This window comes from Hyaena hyaena, unplaced genomic scaffold, assembly GCF_003009895.1.
Source record: "Hyaena hyaena isolate Hyena2069 unplaced genomic scaffold, ASM300989v1 scaffold_165, whole genome shotgun sequence".
Taxonomy (NCBI): Eukaryota; Metazoa; Chordata; class Mammalia; order Carnivora; family Hyaenidae; genus Hyaena; species Hyaena hyaena.
In genome coordinates, this window is record NW_024080797.1 from 2,100,871 (window position 1) to 2,116,998 (window position 16,128).

Genomic DNA, 16,128 nt, shown 5'->3' on the forward strand with positions numbered 1-16,128 from the left:
CAGCAGGCAAAAAGCAGGTGATGCTCTTACAGACACGTCACCCTCACCCCAAAGCCCTCATGGCCACTTTGCTGCTGAGCTACAAGATTAGTCTGCTCTGATGTGGGGAAGGTTTTTAGTCTTTTTTGGTCTGAGAACCCCTTCCTTACAACACTCTGCTGAAGCAATGAACACGTGGGGTCTGCTCTGGTTGGAGCCAGCGGGGCGAGGCTGGGGAGAGCGACTGACCTGAACCCCACCTTCCCAGAGGTGCCCGCTGGCCCTCCACACCTAGATGCTGAGCTGCTCAGGCAGAGGTCCGCAGAAGAGCCCTCTGCAAATACTGAAAAAGTACTTTTTATTTTTAAATTGGTACCAGAATGTAAATCAACTACTGCTCTGAGTTCAGCACTTTTTTACTTTCGAGGGAGAGGTGCTTGATGAAGATGCAGAGCGCTGATTTCATTCTGGGGTGGGCTCTGCAGCTCCCCCCCCAAGCCAGCGACAGGGCGCGGGCCCGGGGAACTGGCTCCAGAGAGTCCTGGAGTCCAACAGCACTTGGTTAGGATGCGTCTCTTCCTCTGTGGACATGTGTGTGGTGTTTCTGCCGTGAACAGTGGGAAGATCTCCCCCTCACTGCTCTGCAGCACAACTTTCTCTCCTTCCCAGGTCTCAGCAGCTAGAGAATGGGAATCCAGAGATGTCAGCAGCTTCAGGGGGAAGAACTCCGGAGTCCGTGGCTGAGTCCGTGGCTGAAACGCCTCTCATGCATCCCTGCCCTGGACACTGGCCCTTCCATGACTGCACAGCCCTGGATAGGAGAAAATTCTCCCTTGTCCTGACCTAAGAATTTCCCTTCTGTAACTTCTCTCCCTTCACCATCCTAACGAGAGCCTCAGGAGTCAAAGATTAACATTTAGCCTCTCTCCTGAAGACCCTGCCTAGCAAGAATTTGGAGATGACGATATCCACACCATAGACTGCCCCTAAATCAGTTAGATATACTTGCACAAATGTTTATTATAATAAAGGAACTGCCCATTTTAATTTTTTAAATGATTATTTATTTTTGAGGGAGAGAGTGAGCGAGCAGGAGAGGGGCAGAGACAGAGGGAGAGAGAATCCCAAGCAGGCCCTATGCTGTCCGCACAGAGCCTGACGCAGGGCTTGATCTCATGAACTGTGAGATCATGACCTGAGCCGAAATCAAGAGCTGGATGCTTAACCGCCTGAGCCACCCAGGTGCCCCAGAAACTGACCATCTTTAAAACACAGGAGACCTAGGCACTCAAAGATTTCACTTGTGTGTTTTTGCCTATTTCCAAGTCTTTAAAAAATAAAGCATATCCACACTAAAAGAAAAATTAAGGTGCATAAATAAACATTCCAAGGGTACAGAAACATACAGCCCTCCTGGGCAGAGAACTCCACTCTTCACGCTGTCATCCTTAATTTGGAAAAAATAAAACCGTGATGTATCACGGAAGCCACCTCACATCTGCAGGTGTGTGTGATCGAGGAAAAGCAAGCCTCCATGTTCCTCAAAGAGGGCGATTCATGTCCTGCCAGAATGGAGCAGAACTTCATTCAGCCCATACTCCGAGCAAATAGGAATCGCTCCTGTCCCATATCCTGGGTCCACAGAGCTGAATGCAAACTACAGGACTGGGGGTTGGGCGGGTGGTGGTGGGGAATCTGGCTCCTCCTCCATAAGCTTTCCTGAAGTCTTCCCTGTCATGCTGGCGGATACTTCCTACTGACAACGTGCTTCCCTGATCAGACCCAGAGAAGCCAGCTTCTAGTGCCAAAACCGATGATGTGGAGGGGTGGGATTCCAAGAGTCTGATCATACAGTATATGGTAAGGCAAACTGCCACCCTATGACTGGAAAGGATTTCAAAACAGGAGGCCACATACAATAGTATAAAAACACGGGCCTGAATGCCTGCCATCAACTTGACTCAGATCTTGACATTATCAGTGAAGAAACCAGAGAAGAGAAAATCACTCGGTATGTTTTAGAATTATTTAATTTTGGGGCGCCTGGGTGGCTCAGTTGGTTGGGCATCCGACTTTTGCTCAGGTCATGATCTCACAGCTCATGGGCTCATGCCCCCATCAGGCTCTGTGCTGACAGCTCAGAGCCTGGAGCCTGCTTTGGATTCTGTGTCTCCCTCTCTCTCTGCCCCTCTCCTACTCATGCTCTCTATCTCTCTCTGTCTCTCAAAAATAAAGAAACATTAAAAAAAATTAAAAAATGAATTCTTTAATTTGGCTGATTACCCAAATATTCAGTTTTTAAAAACCACAGTAAACCCGGGCACTTTCAGATTTTAACGTTTGTAGTATTGCCTATTTGTAAGTCTTTTCTCAGGCTGGCAATGTGGGGACAACCGTAGCTCGTCTGGGGTGTCCACCATGCTCTCTGGACAAGGAAGGTGGTTGCTGGGCTCATCTGGCCCCCTACGCAACACCACAGGCTTAACGCGGCAGGGAGTTCTGGTGTGTTGGTGATTTTGGGGGGAAGAGTTCAACAACTCTGGCATTCCTCCCCACCCCCGGGACAGATCAAGGCCGTTCCATCCCAACTACACAGACAGGGAAGAGCATGGCCCCCAGTGGCCCACCTTCCCACGTGCCTGGGGGAAGGGAAGGGAGCACCTGGTGCCATGCTTCTCTCCTCCCTAAGGATCCCAGGTGACACAGGACAGAAGCAACCTGCCACGACTGCCCCGCCCCCAAGGCCACGTGGCTGAGGCAGTGAGAAAGAGGCTGAACCAGCTCTGTCTGGGTTCATGTCACTCTTCTCTTCTTCCGGATGTGGGGTGTACCCTGTGGACTGGCCTTGCCTTCCTCATACTGTAAAGTTGCATTCTCAAGACTGAGAAATGAGAGATCAGAATGAGAGAAAGAGGTCACACTCAGGCCTTTTCCTTTTAAAAATTGACTTGACCGGGGCGCCTGGGTGGCTCAGGTGATTCAGCGTTTGACTTCAGCTCCGGCCATGATCTCATGGTTCGTGGGTTCGAGGCCTGTGTCGCGCTGGGGGCTCAGAGCTTAGAGCCTGGAGCCTGCTTCGGATTCTGTGCCTTCCTCTCTCTCTGCCCCTCCCCCGAGTATGCTCTGTCTCTCAAAAATAAATAAAACGTTTAAAAAAAACTGACTTGATAGAGGTATAATTTAGATGCAAAAAGGCCATGCATCTTAAGTGCGCAGCTGGCTGAATTTTGACAAATGTACCCAGGGAGCCACCATCGTTGTACATGTAGATACAGAACATTTCCACTACCTGCCAAAGTCCCCTCGTCCTCCAGCCTATTCGGATCACTGGATCCATCTAATGAAGAGGGGCAGAAGGGCTTCTACGCTGCAGCTACTAGCTGTGTGCCTGGGCGAGTGATCTAATCTCTCTCTGTCTCACTTTCTCCATCTGTAAAATGGGGACAGTAATAGTACCTAAGACAGAGTACTTGGCGCGTGATGTACATGGTGTGGTAAGTGCAGAGCACGGAGATTCGGGTCTGGCACACGCAAGCTTTCCGCACATTTCTGCGGCTACTCTGTCATCAAGATCATCATCATAAGAAATGTCTGAGCTTCCTTCCAGTGGCTGAATTTATTTAGCACAGAGAAGGTGCATGCGACAGGGCCTGGGGAAATCACCTGTGAAGATCACATTATCCGATTATTCCAATAGACTTAGTCCATCTGTAAATACGGATTTATTCACAAAGGCCTCAGGAAACACTCCTCTCCACTGAAAGGTTCTAACTAATCAGGTTTGCTGAGCCCTTGAGCCCAACAGCAACCCATCCCTACATCCCTGGGACGAATCTGGTACCTCCCTTAGTCCCAAGGCTTTAAGGAGAGCTGATGTCCTGCTTCTTTTTGACAGCAAGTAGGGGCTGGAGAGGGCTGAGGTTTAGTGTAAGGTAGAAAATTAAAATAGAAAAAAAAAATAAAGAAGCACAAAGGAAAAAAAACAACTCCATCTCCCAGAGGCAACTAGCTCTGACATTCTGGCATACTTCCTCTCCGGTTTCTGTGTTTTTGCCGTATTTTCCTTACAAAGCAGGACAGTTTTATTACATGAACATTTTTTACACTTTTGACTTAAATTTAGCACACAGAGATCTTCTCCTTCGTCCCTAAAAACGTATGTTAAAGGTTCTGCATCACTCCACTGTAGGGATATGTCGAGTAATCATTCCCTACTTCCGGACCTGTAGGTTGCTTCCGGGTTTTTACGACTGTAAATAATGCCCCAAGTGCTCTGGTGCATAATCAACTAGCATTTGCTGGTTTCCTGAGAAGCTGTAGTTTCTGCTTAGGCCGTCTGGGCTGTGTCTGGACCACACGCATCATCCCGGAGGGCGGGAGGGCGGCTTCCTTCCTCATTCTCCATGTGCTGGAAGCACATGCTTTGGTGCCCTTGCAATGGCGAAGTTACTTTACGTGAAGCGAAGGGTTTCGCTTACAAGAGAGCAGATCTCTCTCGGTGATGCACTGTGTTTGGCTCCTTTAATGCTGAGAAGCCTTCCCAGCTTTTAAGACCAAGCTTCTAGAAGCTGATTTAGTGACCCGTGCAGGAGGGAGACTCCACCCAAAGGGGGCCTTTTCACCTCTTATGGCACAGTAACTTTCTTTTCCAATCCTCAACGAGGGCGAAGGTTTAAGCAGCATCACAGAAAGAGCTACATCTGTCTGGTACCACTTTGTTGCCTATCTGACTGGCAAAAATGGCGAAGTCTGACGATAGGCTATGTTGACGTAACTGTGTCGAAATGGGCACTGAACATGCATTTCTGGTGGAGACGTGAATTTGCATAACCCCTTGGGGGGCAATCTGGCAACATCCATCCGTGTCACAAGTGCATATATGTTTTGACAGGCAATTCTACTTTTAGGGATTTATTCCACAGACAGACTCGTGTATCCTCTGACACGATGTAAAAGAAAAGAGGGTCTGTCTATCCGGGTCCTGAAGCAGGTTTGGGGGACACAGACATCCAACCAACATCTGAAATCCTTGGGGTCTAGCAGGAGTGTGGTCTAGACAGGCATCTGGTGGGCGAGCTGGCGAATAATCAGAAGGTGTCGACAGTTGTGTATGGCAGAAACAGGCCTTTAAGGCTCATGGATGCAGGACACAGGAAGACGTCAGACAGTGGAGGGTGTGACACAGAAAGGCATGAGCGAAGAGGGGAGCCTGACAGGCAGGGCCGGGAAGGCCTGAGCAGGGGTCGCACGGCCTTCCCGGAGACGACAGCAGAGCAAAACTGGGTGGCCAGGGACGCGGGTAGCAGTCAGCAACAGAGGATCCCAATGCCATCAACAAGGTCTGAATCTTTCCCTTAAGTCCATGGTCACTAAAGCAAAACATGAAAACCACTTCCATACATCTCAAAAAAGAAACCTGGTTGTATTAACAGTTTATACAGAGACATATGACATAATTTATAAATAAACATATACAGATCAGGGGCACATGCTCCCTTTTATTGCCAGAGGTATGCAAACCAGTGCTATCAGCGGATGGCGCACTGGAACTTTCCAGGAAGTGACATGATGACATTGGATGGTAAGGAAGATGCTGGGAACTGGGACTCCTCCCTGTGAATGCCCAGAGCACATGAATCTGGAAGAGGAAAGGAATCAGGGGGAGCTGGGGCTCAGCTCAGCCCTCCTGGGATGAGAGTAGCTACTCCTGGGTTTGATCAGTGACCAAACCCCATAGCCACACGGCGAAGGGTATGAGACTGGCTGTCTGTCTGTGGGTTGCAGGATCTGGCCTCTTGCAGAGAAATCCATTCACCTTCTTCTGTGCACCCCGTGTCACCCAAGACACTCACCCTTGGGTCCTAGGGGACGGAATTTCTGATCAAGTCCCCTGTCAAGTGCTAAAAGTGGTTCCTCCCAGGGGCTTCAGAATGTCAGCTTGGTCAGTTACGTTTAGCACTTTGGAGGCACATGCAATCTTATTGTTCCTGGATAAGAGCGTGCTCAGTTTTATTTCCTTTGGATCCTCTGAGTGAGGCTTAGCATTTAATCCTCTTCCCATCCCTATGGGGCTCTGCAGGGGTCTGCGTGTGGCTGACGTGGGAGCACAGTACCCTGGCCCTCACTGAGGGGGTAGAAACCCTTACCACTTGGGGGTCACGCTTGTACTGCATGTCTTGCTCCAGCTGAAGCAGTCCCAACCCATCCTTGGGAATGGAGTGACATCCGATTTCGTCAGCCACCAGAGAGGAATTCAGAAGCCTCTCAGTGGTTCGAGAGGGGCAAAGGCTTCAGAGAAGACAAAGGGAGAGAAACACGAATTGCGCAGTCATCAGTGAGCCAGCCGCTCCTGCCCCCGCGGCCGTGCCATGGAGATCGTCAAGGTGTCCAGAGAACAACTGGGAGGGGGGATGTGATGTGTGGCAACATGGCTGGACGCAGGAGGACAGTGAAGAAACCTGTGGAAGCACAGCGCAGGTGCTCGTTTCTCCATTCCAGCCTGTGGATGGCACGTACACAGAGCTGAGTCGCTGAATCACCTGTTCATCCCAACAGGAAGCCCATGGCCGCTACACGAGGAAAAAAGACACATCCCTCCTCCCTCATGAAAAACGAAGACAGGGCCAGGGATCTGGGACACATATGGGGAAGAACTCTTTCTTAAGAAGTAGGGTGCAGGTGGAGAAAACCAACCGAAGCAAAAACAATCCCTTAATCCATGCGCTTGAGGAAGGCAGAGGCCCTACACAACAATTTTTAATAACATTCTTCACCATCTGTAGCCTTTTCGTTAAAAAAAAGAAAAGAAAAGAAAACAGCTGGTGAAAATGAAAACACTTCACTTTTTATATTAGACCATTTTAGACCATATAGCAGTTCTGTCCATAAGAAATCATCACCTGCAGGGTGCCTGGGTGGCTCATTCGGTTAAGCGTCTGACTTCAGCTCAGGTCATGATCTCGTGGTTCGTGGGTTCGAGCTCCGCGTCGGGCTCTGTGCTGACAGCTCAGAGCCTGGAGCCTGTTTCAGAGTCTGTATCTCCCTCTCTCTCTGAACCTCTCCTGCTCAAGCGCTCTCTCTCTCTCTCTCTCTCTCTTTCTCTTAGAAATAAATAAAACATTAAAAAATTAAAAAAAAAAAAAAAGAAATCATCACCTGCTAGTCCAACCTAAGTAGTTAGAATAATGTGGTAAACAGGGGATGTAGTCGAAATGATCAGTGAAAGTTATGAAGTGTTCAGGCAATTCAGCCAATGTCTATTGAACTTGTCTAAATCAGTTTCTCAATAACGTCTATGAAAAGAGAGCTTCTCGGTGGTGGTATGTGAGCAGAGTTTTGTGCTGATCTTGGATTTCAAAGCCACATCACTGTCAGAATCATGATAATTTATTTTACATTTAATAATTTTGTGGCAACTATACCAAAGAATTTCCTTACATGTTCAAGTTTGCTATTTTGGAAAGGTAATCCAGATAATATATCCTCCTTTTAAATATTCAAAATATATTGGGGCACCTGGGTGGCTTAGTCGGTTAAGCATCCGACTTTCGCTTAGGTCATGATCTCGCAGTTCGTGGGTTCGAGCCCCACGTTGGGCTCTGTGCTGACTGCCAGCTCAGAGCCTGGAGCCCGTTTCAGTCTGTGACTCCCTCTCTCTCTGACCCTCCCCTGCTCACGTTCTCTCTCTCTCTCCTAGAAATAAAACATTAAAGGGGCGCCTGGGTGGCTTAGTCGGTTAAGCGTCCGACTTTTGCTTAGGTCATGATCTCGCGGTTCGTGGGTTCGAGCCCCGCGTCGGGCTCTGTGCTGACAGCCAGCTCAGAGCCTGGAGCCTGTTTCAGTCTGTGACTCCCTCTCTCTCTGACCCTCCCCTGCTCATGCTGTCTTTCTCTCTCTCTCTCTCCTAGAAATAAATAAAACATTAAAACATTTTTAAAAAAATAAAATAAATATTCAAAATATAATACTAAATGCTTTCAGTAAAAGATATACAATTTTCTTGTATGACAGTTCCTGCTTTAGGAAAAGGAGGGTGACTTAGAATGCCAGCAGAACCCCGGCTGTGATTTTTAATGAAAATAAAACCGCACCTGTGTGCAGGCAACTTAAGAGTGAAGGCAAACTCTTCACTCATGTTCCTAAAAGGATACTTCTCTGAGTCACTTCCTCACCAACGGTGAACACTGAGAAAGCCACAGTTTCAGCCTCCAGGCTTTAGAAGCTGGGTTTAAGTCCCCCCCCACCCCGACTAAAACTATAACCCAGTTTCACAAATAGTTGTATAATTTTATACAACTTTCACTTAAAATACTTTGCTGGGGCAACCATGAAACCACAAGGGAAAACCCAAACACTAACATTTTGCATTTTTCTAAGTCTGAAATCTCAATGTATTTAAATACCAGCATTACCCAGTCAGAAACCTACTTTAATGAAAACCAAGAGGGAAAAAAAAGTGGATGCTTCAAAATCGGAATGGTTTGCGCTTCAAGTCAAAAAGAAAGATCATGTTGACTCTATTTTGTATCATTACAAGCTCGTAAAACTACACAGACTCAGCCCTACTGTAAGATGAGATGTTTAGAATAGAAGTTGACCAGATAGTTGTTTCCAGCTCCCTAGTTATGCAAGGAATACACAGAGCTCTGATTTTTATCTTACATTATTTATCATACAGTTAGTTAAGAAACAAATAGTAGGGGCGCCTGGGTGGCTTAGTCGGTTAGGCGTCCAGCTTTCACTTAGGTCATGATCTCGCAGTTCGTGGGTTCGAGCCCCGCGTCGGGCTCTGTGCTGACTGCCAGCTCGGAGCCTGGAGCCTCTTTCAGTCTGTGACTCCCTCTCTCTCTGACCCTCCCCTGCTCACGCTGTCTCTCTCTCTCTCTCCTAGAAATAAATAAAACGTTAAAAAAAATTAAGAAACAAATAGTAGATATTGCTGTTGACCATGAGCCAAGACAGCTATATATGATTATGTGCCATGGTGCAAAATTTTGCAGGGAAGAAAAACTCCAGTAGTTATAATTCCTTTCCCACGAACACTAACCCTTCCCTTTATGCTCCAGGGGTAACCTCAGGCCTGATATAAGCATGGGTTGTTAGATCTTTTACAGCTTTCGCAGAGATTAGAAGGCTGCAGAAAAATACCACTAGGGGTTAAAAAGAGCTTTCCAAAATTGTTCTAAATGGACAAATAATGCTTTGCTTTCTTTGACAGCTGTTCACTAACTGAATACATCTGGAGAAAGAGAGTCAGGTGCCAAGAGATTTCTATTTGGTTCGCTACCAGGTTTTCTTTTCCAGGATGCTTTCCAACACTCAGACTCGTCTTATTTAAGTACATTAAAAAAAAAAAAAGTTGATTCTTCTTTTAATTTTTTTGTATCACGTTCCACCCCTATGAGATAACATAAACTGTGGATTTAAAGAAGACAGCTTTAAGGTTAAAGCTATTCCACGCACCTGAATTTTTGCTGGCCACAGGGGTGGAAATATGGCCGATTACCTTTAAGTTAAGGCCAAGAAGATGCAGCATTCATTCAAATGCACTGATCTCCAGTTGACACTGTTAGTCACTATTACCCAAACTATTTAATAGTAACTATTAATGTTTCAAATGAGAAGCATGAGGAAGGCGGAGTTCTTCCAGGAGTAGTGGGTAAGCTGCCCACTGAGCAGTCTCATGGAGTGAGGTCCTTCTGGGAAATTTGTCCTGGTGTCTGGGTCTGGTCTTCAGCCCTGGCAGAGCCTCCGCCCCCAAGCAGACTCGCCTTTGCCAGGCTGACAGAGACTGATGAATGGAAACAAAATGCCAAAGTCTTCCTTTGCAATGAAAAATACACCTCTCTATACGATGGCAATACCCTCATCGGATAAGTGGTACCTTCTCTCCCCTGAAAGCTAGGCCAACCAAGAAGCCAACTTATCTTTTTTTAAGTTTAATTATTCATTTTGAGAGAGACAGGGACAGCATGAGTGGGGGAGGGGCAGAGAGAGAGGGGAAAAGAAAGAATCCCAAGCAGTGGCAGTGCAGAGCCCGATGTGGGGCTCAAACCTACGGAGCTGTGAGATCATGACCTGAGATGAAACCAAGAGTCAGACACTCAACCAACTGAGCCATCCAGATGCCCAAGAAGTCAGTTTATAATCATAAATGTATTTTGCTGGCCATAGAGAATTAGAAAAAAGAGAGCGAACCATAGGATTATGATGCATATCAGGCTAAACTAATCCAATGCAAACAACTCCACAACCAAAATAATCTTGTGAAAGGAACCACAGTATCTTCCACCCTACATGTTGTGATTTTACTTAAAGTAAGTGGGGAATAATATATTTGGGAGAAAAGAACACGGTATTAGGATTCCAGTGTGATACAGTACCTTGTCTGGCTTCAACAATTATAAAAATCTTTAAACACAGTGCAAACTCTTCCTTCCTTCCTGTCTCTTTCCTTCCTCCCTCCCTCCTTCCTTCCTTTCTCTTTTTCCTTTCCTCCCTTCCTCCCTTCCTCTTTTCCCTCCTTCCTTTCTCCTTCTTCCTCCTTTCCTCCCTTCCTTCCTTCCTTTCTGTAGGCTCATGCCCAATGTGGGGCCTGAAGTCATGACCCTGGGATCAAAGGTCCTATGCTTGGCGTGCCTGAGTGGCTCAGTTAAGCCTCTGACTCTTGGTTTCAGCTCAGGTCATGATCTGATGGTTTGTGAGTTCGAGCCCTGAGTTGGGCTCTGCGCTGATGGTGTGGGGTCTGCTTGGGATTCTCTCTCTCCTCTCCCTCTCTGTCCTTACCCCACTTGTGCTGTCTCTCTCTCAAAATAAATACTTAAAAAAAAAAAAGAGTCCTATGCTCTACTGACTGAGGCAGCTGGCACCCCCGTGCAAACACTTTAAAACCAGTATCCATCTACCTGCCAGGAAAGCTTCTACACTCAGTACTACTAAAAATATGCTGTGGTGAAAAAATCCAGAGAGCGGAAACCATTTCAAAGTGGGACATCAAAAAAGAGAGGGCTGGTGGTTAATCAGTTTTCCAAGAGTGTCACCATGTAACTTTTAGTTAGAATTCTTGAAACTCGTAAATAGGTGGCCAGTGAAATGAATGGCTGCCAGATAAACCTGAGTCCTAATCTCCACCCCAAAATGTGCAAGATCTGAGATGGAAACTGGCATGCATCGCGTCTGATTCGAGACAGAGACAGAGAATGAGTGGGGAAGGGAAGAGACAGATGGAGACACAGAACCCGAAGCAGGCTCCAGGCTCTGAGCTGTCAGCACAGAGCCCGATGTAGGGCTTGAACCTATGAAATGTGAGATCGTGACCTGAGCTGAAGTTGGATGCTTATCCAACTGAGCCACCCAGGCGCCCGTCCGAAGATACATCTTTTAAGAGGTCCACCCTCTTATCTTCCTTGGGGGAAACATTCTTTATATATTGTCATCGAATATATTTTATTCCCAGCGCATAACAAATTGCTGATGTTCCACATTTAATCGTATCTCTGGCAGTCACCATCTGTGCATGGTGCTGAAACACCTCGGGTGGCCTCACACACTGTCTGTCTATCACACACGCCCAGCTGAGACTCACTGCCTGTTTCCAGCACTGGTTTTATTCACCTTACGCACATCTACCCACGGGACGGTGCAGAGGTCTCCTATCGATGATCTGAAAATCTACTTAACCGCGGTGTCTATTCAAGCCTTTGATGCAAGGCTGAGGGAAAAGAGCCCACAGGAAAGAACAAAAAACCTGAACCAGCCCATCCAGATCCTTACTGTCATGACAGGAAGCACGATTTAGTCATGGGTTTAATAACAAATCGCAGGCAGAACAACCCGGACTAAATAAAGGCCTTTCCACTCGTAATCACTCTCTGAGCAGAAACATCTGCACAGACGCCTTCCCTCCAACCCTTGTTCCCTGCATCTGAGGCCTTGGAACAAAGTGGAAAAGCAATGGATGCGCTAAGACTGGAGACACGGTAGCGCACAGCACACACAGTGGCCTGATGGCCCATACGCAGCCGGAGCAGGCCGGGTACAGCTAAGTCACAGGTGCTCTCCTCCCTGCCCTCCTCTGATGCAGTCCCGCGTCGCCTTTCTGGAAAAGTCTATGCACAGAGAGCATGGGCTGCAATTTCTGGTTTCGTGTGAACTGCGGAGAGGACTTTAAAACTCACACCTGAAAAGCAACCCATCGCCCAATCCTTCCAGGCTTTGACGATTGCCCCCTTCCAATCATATGGCTGTTATTACACCCACGCCCTTCTGCAGTGGCTGGCCCTACCCGAGTCTTTCCAGAACGTCAGTCTCACAGAAAGGGAACTTTCCTTCTGCGCTGGGGTGGCTAATGGAACATTTAATTAAAATCAGCTACTGACCAACAAGAACTGGTGATGCCCGGGTGAGAGAAGATGTTTCTAAACGAGCCCTCGGCATCCAGGGCAGGGCTGCGCGGCACACATGGGGGGTCCACCGGCCCTGCACCCGCCGGCCCTGCACCCAACAGCCATGCACCTGCTAACCATGGACCCGCCAGCCCTGCCAGCCACGCACCTAACCATGCACCCACCGGCCCTGTACCTGCCCGCCCTGCACCCACCAGCCATGCACCCACCGGCCATGTACATGCTAACCGTGCACCTGCCGGCCCTGCACCCGACAGCCCTGCACCCACCGGCCCTGCACCCGCCAGCCATGTACCTGCTAACCCTGCACCCACTGGCCCTGCACCCGCTGGCCATGTACATGCTAACCATGCACCTGCCGGCCCTGCACCCACCAGCCCTGCACCCGCCGGCCCTGCACCCGCTGGCCATGTACATGCTAACCGTGCACCTGCCGGCCCTGCACCCGACAGCCCTGCACCCACCGGCCCTGCACCCGCCAGCCATGTACCTGCTAACCCTGCANGCCCTGCACCCGCCGGCCCTGCACCCACCAGCCCTGCACCCGCTGGCCCTGCACCCCCCAATCATGCACCCGCTGGCCCTGCACCCACCGGCCCTGCACCCGACAGCGCTGCACCTGCTGGCCCTGTACCCACCGGCCCTGCACCCGCCGGCCATGTACCTGCTAACCGTGCACCTGCCGGCCCTGCACCCACCAGCCCTGCACCCGCCGGCCATGTACATGCTAACCGTGCACCTGCCGGCCCTGTACCCACAGGCCCTGCACCCACCGGCCCTGCACCCGCCGGCCATGTACATGCTAACTGTGCACCTGCCGGCCCCGTACCCGCTGGCCCTGCACCCACCAGCCCTGCACCCGCCGGCCCTGCACCCCCCAATCATGCACCCGCTGGCCCTGCACCCACTGGCCCTGCACCCACCGGCCATGCACCCGCCGGCCATGCAACTTCCAGCCCTGCACCCGCTGGCCCTGCACCCACCGGCCCTGCACCCACCAGCCATGCACCCGCCGGCCATGCAATTGCCAGCCCTGCACCTGCTAACCATGCATCTGCCAGCTCTACACCCACCAGCTCTGCACCTGCAGGCCCTGCACCCGCCAACCATGCACCTGCTGGCCCTGCACCCACCAGCCATGCACCTGACAGCTCTACACCCACCAGCCCTGTACCCGCAGCCCTTCACCCACAGGCCATGCATGGCACCAAGCCCATGTTCCACACATGGGCGCCGGTGACCCGGCAAGCCTGGAGTGCTCATGACACCCAGCCCTACCACCAGGTAAGCAAAGGATGATCATCTGCTTCCTAAGGTAAAATGCCTCTTTCTTTCAAGAGATCTCACCAGCTCACCTTTCTGCTCCAGACTTTTCTGTGGGGACAGCAGTTAACTGGTCTTGTGCATCTCACCAGCATCCTTTGGTTCACAGACCCAGCCAGCCTCATCCCTGCTCCTCTCGGGCACCCCATCCCTCTAGCTCCACTTCAGACCACTGACTGTCCCTGGCATATGGCTGTGCCTTCGCTCCGGCCCTCCTCCTGGCCTTTCCCCTCAGCTCTGTCCACGCAAACCCCACCACCTGTCCAGGCCTGGCTCAGTTCCATCTTCTCTGCCCCCCTGTCCAGGCCCTTCTGCCCCTGATGCCATGCACCTCAGGCACTTCCGATCTATGTCCGGGTTCTACCCACTTGACTCCTGGTAGTTATGGGTCGTTAGACAGATGTGTTACGTGTTGTGTCTCTAACTCTCCTTCAGTCTGCTTCTGTTCTGCAGGGACTTAAAGCTTCCTAAAGCTTAATGTGTTCCATGGCAGAATTAAGCTTTTAATTTTTATTTTTTGAAATATTTATTGAGTGAGTGTGAGAGAGAGAGAGGCAGAGAGAGAGAGAGGGAGGGAAGGAGAGGGAGAGAGGGGGAGGGAGGGAGATGGAAAGGGAGAGAGAGGGAGGGAAGGAGGGAGAGAAAGCGTGAGCAGGAAAGGGCAGAGAGACACACACACAAAGAATCCAAAGCAGGCTCCAGACTTTGAGCTGTGAGCACAGAGCCCAATGCAGGGCTCGAAGTCACAAATGGTGATATTATGACCTGAGCTGAAGTCAGACGCTTAATGGACTGAGCCACCCAGGCGCTCCAAGCTTTTTTTTTTTTTTTTTTTAAAGTTTGTTTATCTTTGGGAGAGGGGCAGAGTGTGAGCAGGGGAAGAGCAGAGAGAGAGAGGGAGACACAGAATCTGAAGCAGGCTCCCAGCTCTGGGCTGTTTAGCACAGAGCCCAATTGGGGCTCAAATCCATGAACCGCAAGATCATGGCCTGAACTGAAATCAAGAGTCGGATGCTTAACTGACTGAGCCACCCAGGCAGCCCCAGAATTAAGCTTTCAGACTATCTAAACCTCAGAACCCAGAACCTATTTCTTCATCTCCAAATTACATGCTCATCTTCCCTCCTGGTGGGGCAAGCTGCCACGTTGGGAGAATGGCAGGGACGGATGTGGCGTGTGATGACTGCAGGTAAGTGCTGTTTTACTCTGATCCAGGTGAAGATGAGTCATAAAAAGTAAAGAGAAATTGCTCTGACAACCCCATGGTTCTATCTTCTCATATTCAGTTTTATTTTATTTTATTTTAATGTTTTTTATTTATTTCTAGGAGAGAGAGAGAAAGAGACAGCGTGAGCAGGGGAGGGTCAGAGAGAGAGGGAGTCACAGACTGAAACAGGCTCCAGGCTCTGAGCTGGCAGTCAGCACAGAGCCCGACGCAGGGCTCGAACCCACGAACCGCGAGATCATGACCTAAGCGAAAGTCGGACGCTTAACCGACTAAGCCACCCAGGCGACCCAGTCTCATATTCAGTTTTAAACTCTTATTACTTTGGACGCCTACTTGTAAACTACACTTCTGTCTTCAACCTCATCCAGGTGAAGCACATCTAGGTCACACCCTCCTTGTCACTGAGGACACCCAGGATTAGGAAATCTCTGATGAACTGTTCAGTAAAAGAAAGACTCCTCTTCCACGCTAAGTATCCTCTGATTATCTGTTGTGAAAGTTTAGATTCTTCTATTTTATGTTCTATTAATAAACTTGTACAAATCCACTGGAGTCATGTGTCTTCTCCCTGCCTCTCCTGTAACCCACTACTGTGTTCACAGCTCGATTGCTGAAACAGGCTCAGTGAGTAATTAAAAATAAGTCTCAAATGGCTACCTCTGGTGGGAGTGACAGCTTCTACTGTTCTTGTTTTTGTTTTTTTTTTTTGGTCAGGAGGACACGGCCACACATGGTGGTTTTTCACGGCTAAAATATGGCAACAATGTATTCGAAATGATTAACCATCTCTCTCCTCCCTTCAGTACCCGTCAAAAATCCATATAAGCTCTAAATTTCAGACATAGCATTCCCCTGAAACAAGAAATTAATGGACATCAAATCACTAGGAAGCAGTACAGTGTGGTGGTCAAAAACTTTGGACCCAGAACACCTGGGTTCAATGCCCAGCTTGGTTCCTTGCTAGCTAAGTGCCCTGGAGGGCGCTACCTACCAGTCCCAGACCACTTACCTCACAGGGCATTGGGGGAATAGGAAGTCCATGCAGACACAGTGCTTAGTTAGAACAGTATGTGCTGTGCGCTAAGTGCTTACCAGCCCTTAGCTACTATTATTATTTCTATGAGGATAGCAAAGATGACTTAATTGGGCACCCTATCTTCCTCAGTAAGGAAACTTATCTCAGAACAGCCTACC

The 16,128-nt window shown here is 49.2% G+C and overlaps 1 protein-coding gene and 1 long non-coding RNA gene across 2 annotated transcripts in view; both read right to left on the reverse strand.

Annotated features, from left to right (window-relative positions):
- Positions 1 to 16,128, reverse strand: part of FAM171A1 (family with sequence similarity 171 member A1) — a 141,143-nt gene that overhangs the window by 86,616 nt on the left and 38,399 nt on the right. The window lies entirely within an intron of this gene.
- Positions 5,517 to 14,184, reverse strand: LOC120236943. The gene is made up of 3 exons (XR_005529812.1): positions 14,075 to 14,184; positions 6,126 to 6,437; positions 5,517 to 5,617 (listed from the first exon to the last, which is right to left on the reverse strand). It is a non-coding gene; the product is annotated as an uncharacterized LOC120236943 (long non-coding RNA).